Raw genomic sequence first — 8,531 nt, forward strand, 5'->3', positions numbered from 1 at the left:
CTGTGGATTTTTTTTTTTTTTTGGAGACAAAGTTTCGCTCTTGGTATTAATCCCAAAGTGCTGGGATTGCAGGCATGAGCCACCGTACCTGGACCTGTGCTTTTATATTCACAAAAACCAAGATTTAAAAAAAAAAAGCTTGGTGAAAATGAATTACAGGGCTTGCTATGTAAAAAGCACCCACATATAAACTTTCTCAAACAGCTCTAACGCAAATTATCTAAAATCTTATCTTTAAAGTAACCAAATCTTCCAAGTTATAATTTATTTTACAACTTTCATCCTCAAACTACCACATCTATTAATGCCATCAATCTAAAAACCAATTAGTTTCCTTCCAACTTTAGAGATGAGCACTAAGCAGGTGAATATATCACTCCCTAAAACTACTGAACATTTTTAACATTCAGTTTTCTGGTTTGCAGAATTATACAATAAGAGGCCTTTGAGGAAGAATGAATTTCATCTTAAATCTACTGAAAGCCCTAATTTAGTTAATAACTTGAACTGATTAAATATTTATGAAAACAGGACACTGCATGTAGTTTTTCATAATGACCACCTGTTTGGAAATGTTAATTCTGTGGTTTAGGGTATCACAGGCCACCTGGTAGTACAAAGTAAGAGCAAATATCTTTTCCTTAGTTTTCCAAGGCCTTTCTCAAATGCTTGATATTAAAGCACATAAGTAGGGGGTTGGGGGGGAGTTTCAACTAAACAGAAAAATGCTATCTTTCATATTGTTACCTACTACATAGTTTTAAACAGTTTTAAACTACATGCTTCACACTATACCAAAGCACACTTAATAGTTTTATATTACAATAGTCCCTAGTGTATTTAGGCATAGAAACATCAGAGGTTTTAACATAATTAATGCTGAGAAGTTTAATTTCTACCACAAATTGAATTAATACCTTTAAGATATAAAGAAAAAACACTGCCAAAATTTTGGCAATAACTCTACCAAATTTTCTTCTCTGTGTCAGAGTCTAACTTTCTGATAGTAAATTATGAACTAAACTTCCCTTACACGATCAGATGTAAGAAATGCTTTTTCTAAAAATGTTTTTCTTCAGTGATATTATCAGTAAATCCTAGATTCCTTAATTAAGATAAATACAATATAAAATTTTATCTGAAACACAGAAGAAACTTCATTCCTTCAAAACAGGCACTTTGCAAATGTTTACCTAGAAAGTATTTTTGTAACTACCAAAAATGGTAAATATTCTATGGTCTTTATAATTGAAAAAGCATATACATGAACCATGGAGCACAAAGACTATATATTAATTTGCAAAACTTCTAGACCTATACTAATACATTTTGAGCAACTCATTTGAGTCTATGTAAGTCTAAATTGCTATGAATATTTATAGTTACTACTGAAGTATTCTTCCCAAATAATCAAAACATTTCAAACTGAGATAAAATGCATTAAAAGGCCTACAACTCAAGATACCTAAAGTGATTCCTTAAGAAAAACATTCTAATTATTTGTATAAACTAATTTTAGTTACCAGTTACAAAAATTGAAGAAAGATAATAAGATAAAGCATAGGAGTGAGAAATGCTAAATTAACGGTGGGACCATAAACAGTTTTTCCCTCAAATAATTTTCCAGACTGCAAGTTCCTTGCTATAAGTGCTGACACACAAAACAGGAAGCATAATAGGCACCTCTTATATGATTCAAATTACAAACTGCTTTAATAAGAGCCAGCTAAATACTTTCATTTTCTCTTATTAGTCTACCATATTATGCAGCCAGTTAGGTCTACAGCATCTGATTTTAAAATGCGAGAATAAAGTTTATGCTTCTTTAACTGTCATATATGTATATAGCATTTTACAATTCTCTTAATAAAAACGTAAACATTAGGGCTTAGTTCTTCTAATTAAAACAATCATTGTTTTCATTCTAGTTAACCCATGTGAGGAATATAAGCTACTGAAATGGACTGTCACGGTACTTCCCAGTTTAGAAAACTTAAAAATAATTAGTTTTGTTCTTAAAAAAAATGATATTTAAAGCATAAGTACAATTTGGATCTCAAGCTAAAAGACAAGTAAAAACCAAAACACCAATGGAAACAACTTGTAAGCTAGAAACTGCATTGGAGAAAAAGGAATTGAATTGCAATTTAAAAGACGGCTATAATATGTGAATTTGCTGTTAACGTGTGAAGTATATACGACTCAAATTTTACTTCTTAAATACACTATGGGGTTGAACTCAGTTTTAAAATAACTATTAGATATAACTTCCAATGCATTCTTTTTTTTTTTTTTCATTCTGTTGCCCAGGCTAGAGGGCAGTGGTGCGATCTTGGCTCACCGCAACCTCCGCCTCCCGGTTTCCTGTGATTCTCCTGCCTCAGTCTCCTGAGTAACTGGGATTACAGGTGCACACCACCATGCCTGGCTAATTTTTGTATTTTTAGTAGAGAGGGGGTTTCACCTGTTGGTCAGGCTGGTCTCAAAGTCCTGACCTGGTGATCTACCCACCTTGTCCTCCCAAAGTCCTGGGACTACAGGCGTGAGCCACTGCGCCTGGCCTCAATGCATTCTAATAGGGCAGTAATGAGATAACTTCTTTTTTATTTATTTATTTTTTGAGACGGAGTTTCACTCTTGTTGCCTAGGCTGGAGTGCAATGGCGGGATCTCGGCTCACTGCAACGTCCGCCTCCTGGGTTCAAGTGATTCTCCTGCCTCAGGCTCCCGAGTAGCTGGGATAACAGGCATGCGCCACCAAGCCTGGCTAATTTTTTGTAATTTTAGTAGAGATGGGGTTTATCCATGTTGGTCAGGCTGGTCTTGAACTCCCGACCTCAGATGATTCACCCACCTCTGCCTTCCAAAGTGGTGGGATTACAGGCACGAGCCATCTTTCTATTTTAACAAATATAACTAATATTAGTGATGACTAGAAAAATACTTTTTTTTGAGATAGAACTTACTTCTGCCTATCAAATAACAGCCAATGGATAACTTCAGCCTTCATATTACCAAAGTCCTTAGCTCTTTAATTATTCTGATTGTAACAGGATAATCTATCTGGAAGTTTTGGATTTTTATACATCTACTTTTATTCCAACATATTTCTTGGAAGAGTAATGCTGATCTACAACAGTAATGTCCAACAGAAATAAGTGAGCCATTATAATCCAAGTAATTTTTAATTTTCTGGTAGTCACATTAAAAAAGGTTAAAAGAGGCCAGGTACGGTGGCTCACACCTGTGATCACAGCACTTTGGGAGGCCAAGGTGGGAGGTGGGTGGATCACTTGATGTCAGGAGTTCTAGGCCCGCTTGGCCAACATAGCAAAACCCCATCCCTATTAAAAATACAGAAACTAGCCTGGCATAGTGGTGCCTTCCTGTAATCTCACCTACTCAGGAGGCTGAGGCACAAGAATTGCTTGAGCCTGCAAGTGGAGGTTGCAGTGAACCCAGATGGTGCCACTGCACTCCAGCCTGGGTGACAGACTGTGTCTCAAAAAAAAAAAAAAAAAGTTAAAAGAAAATAGGTAAAATTATTTTTAGTAATACATTTTATTTATCCCAATTTATCCAAAATATCATTTCAACATGTTGTCAATATTAAAATTATTGAGATATTTAAAAAATTTTAGTACTGTCATTGAAATACGGTTTTTTACACCTACAGGACATCTCAATTCACACTAGCCACATTTCAAATCCTTAACTGTCACATGTGGCCACTGGCTAGTACTGGACAGTGCAACTCTAGAATATTTAAGATTACAAAGTAATACTCAAAACTAACTTTTATCAAGAAATTGAGGTTAAACTCACACACTTAAAGCTTTAGTAAAATTAGAAAACGCTGATCATAACATTCATGAGACTGGATGCAAAACACGAACTTATTTTTAATTTTCAACTAGCTTTATTTTATCCATGCTTCCTTTTCCCATCACTAAAAAGTGAAACTCCCAACACAGTCCAAATTAAACAATAAGTACTTACTACAACCTTGTTATAAAGTTTTTTTTTTTTTAGCGTTCTTAGTTATTGCAAACAATGTAGAAGTTCAATTTTTGAATATAAAATCCTGAGTGTAAAGAAGAATGCTGTGCCAAAATGGAATTTTTTGGTTTTTTCAAAGTGGAAGACAGCAAATTACAAAAGCAGAGTATGATTTAACAAAAATATATGAACAAAGGACATAAGTCTTCTTACATGTCAGGTTGCCACAACAGAAATAACAGATCAGGGGTAACTCAAAGGATCCACTAATGAACACGAGTGTAATTAAATCCTCACAGAACAAGTGCCTGTTTGAATTATAACATCTGCTTTTTCTAAACGTAACTAGAATATGTTTTACATTCTATCCTCTAGCAATTTTCCAAACTCTAAAATTTTGAAAACATGAATCTCCAAATCAATGAAAATGCCAATACTGGAAAACAATATTTACATTGTTTTTCCTTTAACAGGATGTAGTGACCTCTACTTCTTCAAAAATTGAACGTGGAAGTAAACAACGTAAGAAAGGCTTGTGAAGCTAGAACAGTGGTATAGCTTTTTAGACAGACAAAAGGTGTTTTAAAAAGAAGAATCTATTAATATTCTTAATATTGTAAAAAGTTTTTAACTAAGTTTGTATGTTTAACCATTAAAAGGCTGCACCGGCTAACATTTGTTTCTTTGCTTTTGAGTGACATTTTACCCCTGTGGTGTAGCAACGTTAGCTTTCTCAGGGTAACCAAAAGTTCCTATTGGAACTTAAAGTTTGGCCAATACAAAATTGGAAAAAAGATTACTTAAAGCACTTTATTTGGGATACAAAGTCACCCACCCACAATGGGTAGGGGGAGAGTAGAAATGAAAAAAAGAAAGGCCCTGGGTAAGGGGAGAGGACGAATTAAAAAGGGAACCCAAGGGTTATGAAAATATAAATAAATCACTGGATTAGATTCACTTTATGCCAGTGATTACTTGAGTCAATTTTGGTGTGAAGGATGTATCAGCCGGTATCTTAAACTGTTGCCTTGTTATTTGAAGGATGGAAATGACAGCTACCCTTATCTTCTCCCATCCTGAAAGCTAAGGATAGAAAAAAGTACAGCTGCTTCTCTGAGAAACAAAGATGCTTTCTACCATTCTTCTAAGATGGTGGAAGAGTCTCCTCAAGAGGCTACACCAAGAAGGAAAAATCAGAGAGGGAAAGAAGAAAGCCATAGCAGAATTCCCTGGCTGTGTTTCATGCCATTGCTCCTAGCCACAACCCCTGTGCTACCACTCAGGTCCGGCCATCCCCATCGAGGGAGGTTAAGCCCTCCCAAGGCATTGTTTGGCCGGGGTTCCTATTTACCACTCAGATCGCCTCCACCATCCCCTATGCTAGGGTCTCGGGAAGCCCCAGGGTAGAAAGCTAAAAAGCTAGGAGGGGACTTGCTTTCGAGGACCTCTTCTAAACCCCCTTACTAACTGGTGTAGGAAAGGGAGAGTGGAGCCGAGCCTCTGCTTGGGTGGGTTTCTTAGGGGTCAGAGGCGTCCGCTCAGCCAGTGTCGAAGGAAGGTGGCCATTTGAGCCGGTCGCTCCGCATCGAAAAAGCCCTACCAGAGAGAGGGGCCTCCGCAGGGCCCGGGTTCCGTCCGAGTGTCAGATGCGGCCCTCAGTTCCCAACCCTCGAGGCACCAGGGGCGACAGCTCACAGGCCTCAGGGCTGAGAGTGGTCTCCCGCCCGACCGCCGGGGACCAGGCACCCGGGCTGGGGCCCGAGCCGCATCGTGCCCGCCCCCGCCCTACCTGAGGGGGCCCGGGTGGGGTCGCTAAGGGCCGCTCCCGGGAGCCCCGCGACGGCGCGGCTCGGCGACGGAGGCGCCTCGTCTCGCCGGGGCAGAGCTCGGCGGAGGTTTCACGACCTCAAACTCCATCGGGAGCTACAGGGACAGCCCCGTTGGCGGCGGCGAAGGCCGCGACGGGGCCTCCTCCTCCTCCCTCTCCCTCCACCTCCGCCTCCTCCTCCTCCTCCTCACCACGGAGGCGGACCTGGAGGGATCCCGACCTAGCTCTCGCGAGAAGTTACTCCCAACTTAACGCGAGATTACGCCAGCCCGGGAGTCGGGAGTTGGAAGGAAAGCGTAGTAGCCCCAGCCACCAAAACTGCGTATCAACTTCCCTCTGCCTCAGCGGATCCACCCCGATCACGTGACAAGGGAGCCCCGGAGCACTGTGGGAGGTACTATGAGAAGGACTAGGCAAGCCGAAGGGATTGATGGGAAACTCCTTGCACATTCATCTGCGCCTTGAGCCGGCTTCCTAGACGCTGGTTTGAGCCAGTGAAAAGCATGGAATCCATTGAGCAGAATCTGATACATCTGTGTTACATTCTACTTCACGTTTCTGTAATGACAAGCTGACAGGATCCCTCAATCCCTCCACAATGTCGAGTAATCTCCCAATTACAAAAACAAAAAAGAAAACATGTATTTGGCAGGCACTTCCACGTCTCCCTTCTTTATTAAAGAGAGAACTCTGTTCCTAGACAAAGAGTCCAAAGGAAAAAAAAAAAAAAGCTCTGAGCGCCTCAAAAGCTGGCAAAGATAAAAATTTAAGCACAAATTCTGGCATCATATCTCAAATATTTGTTGAAGCTTTTTCCACAGCGAATTCAGGTAAGAATGATTCTTACTGTTTATGATTTATAGATGAAACAGACTTGGAATAGGGATAAGAGAATTAACATTTATAAACTACTTAGTATGTGTAAGGTCCTGTGTTAGGTGATATTTAATTGTAAATGTTTTAGTTTTATTTACATTTCATTTAATTAGCAAGGTGATCCTAGAAGGCAGATACAATGTACCTCTTGTTACTGATGAGAAACTAAAGAATGTAGGCTAGAAAATGACCATGACGCCTGGTGCGGTGGCTCACACCTGTAATACCAGCACTTTGGGAGGCCGAGGCGGGTGGATCACGAGGTCAGAAGTTAGAGACCAGTCTGGCCAACATAGTGAAACCCCGTCTCTACTAAAAATACAAAAATTAGTCGGGTGTGGTGGCGGGCACCTGTAATCCCAGCTACTCCGTGGACTGAGGCAGGAGAATCGCGTGAACCCGGGAGGCGGAGGTTGCCATGAGCGGAGACCACCATTGTGCTACAGCCGGGGGGGTGGGGGGGTTGTGTGGGCAGTGCCAGACTCCGTCTCAAAAAAAAAAAAAAGAAAGAAAAAGAAAAAAAAGGACCATGACTTGTAATTAAACTCAAGGCACTTTCCAATGTGAAATCAGATGTCCAACAACAAAAATATGCAAGTAAACTTACGATGAATTAGAATATGGAAAGTTTGCTTTTACAGTTTCAACAAAATATATGGTTATTACCTATTATATTTGTCTGAATGACAGGCAAAGATCAATGTTTTTGAAAAAAGATTCACTGGCCACATCAAAGACGTTTCTTCCACACATTATCTTTTTCGTTCTCTTCTCTTTATGATACATATGCCAAGCCTAGAGAACTGTTAACAACCAATACTTGTTTCAGTAATTTCAACTGGACAGTTATAGGTGATTTTACATGTACATACTTGTTTTCCACACTATTGTGTGTATACACACACACACTATACATATATAAATATATACACATATATACATACATATATACATATATGTACACATACATATTTTTGAGATGGAGTCTCGCTGTGTCTCAGAGGCTGGAGTGCAATAGCGCAGTCTCGGCTCACTGCAACCTCCGCCTCCCGGGTTTAAAGGATTCTCCTGCCTTAGCCTCCCCAGTAGCTGGGATTACAGGCACCCGCCATCATGCCTGGCTAATTTTTTTTTTTTTTTTGTATTTTTGTAGACAGGGTTTCACCATGTTGGCCAGGCTGGTCTTGAACTCCTGACCTCAGAAGATCCACCCGCCTCGGCCTCCAAAGTGTTGGGATTACAGGCGTGAGCCACCGTGCCAGGCCATATTTTTCTATTCTACTGGATATATTTACATTTCACTAGACAGGAGGATGTTTATTTCTGATAATCTGAGATTTCTCAAAGGTGTCCTGACCACCATATTTATTTTTATTTTATTTTTGAGACGGGGTCTGGCTCCCTCACCCAGGCTGAACTGCAGCGGTGCGATCTCGGCTTATTGCAACCTCCACCTCCCAGTTTCAAGGGATTCTCCTGCCTCAGACCCTGGAGTAGCTGGAATTACAGGCGAGCGCCACCATGCCCAGCTAATTTTTGTATATTTAGTGAAGGGTTTTCATCAGGTTGGCCAGGCTTGCCTCGAACTCCTGACGTCAAGTGATCTGGCCTCCCAAAGTGCTCCCAAAGTGTTGGGCTTACAGGCGTGAGCCTTGGCGCCCGGCCATGACCACCATATTTAAAATTACAATCCCATCCCCCTTCTCTGATACTCCCTATTCCCGATTTTTCTCCAAATTCCTTCTCAAACTTTGACAGACATAGATTTTACTTACTTGTTTACTATTCGTCTCCCTTCACTACAATGTTTCACAAGAGCAGGAATTTTT

The 8,531-nt window shown here is 40.3% G+C and overlaps 1 protein-coding gene across 4 annotated transcripts in view; it reads right to left on the reverse strand.

Annotated features, from left to right (window-relative positions):
- The window catches only part of RC3H2 (ring finger and CCCH-type domains 2), a 55,563-nt gene extending 49,496 nt beyond the window's left edge, over positions 1-6,067 (reverse strand). For all 4 annotated transcript variants that reach the window (XR_004432056.1, XR_004432055.1, XR_004432054.1 and 1 more), the window contains exon 1: positions 5,788-6,067. The gene's annotated coding sequence lies outside the window, so the exon portion shown is untranslated. The remainder of the gene's footprint in view (positions 1-5,787) is intronic.
- Between the last annotated feature and the right edge of the window lie 2,464 nt (positions 6,068-8,531).

Source organism: Trachypithecus francoisi, unplaced genomic scaffold, assembly GCF_009764315.1.
Source record: "Trachypithecus francoisi isolate TF-2019V2 unplaced genomic scaffold, Tfra_2.0 Contig01585, whole genome shotgun sequence".
Taxonomy (NCBI): domain Eukaryota; kingdom Metazoa; phylum Chordata; class Mammalia; order Primates; family Cercopithecidae; genus Trachypithecus; species Trachypithecus francoisi.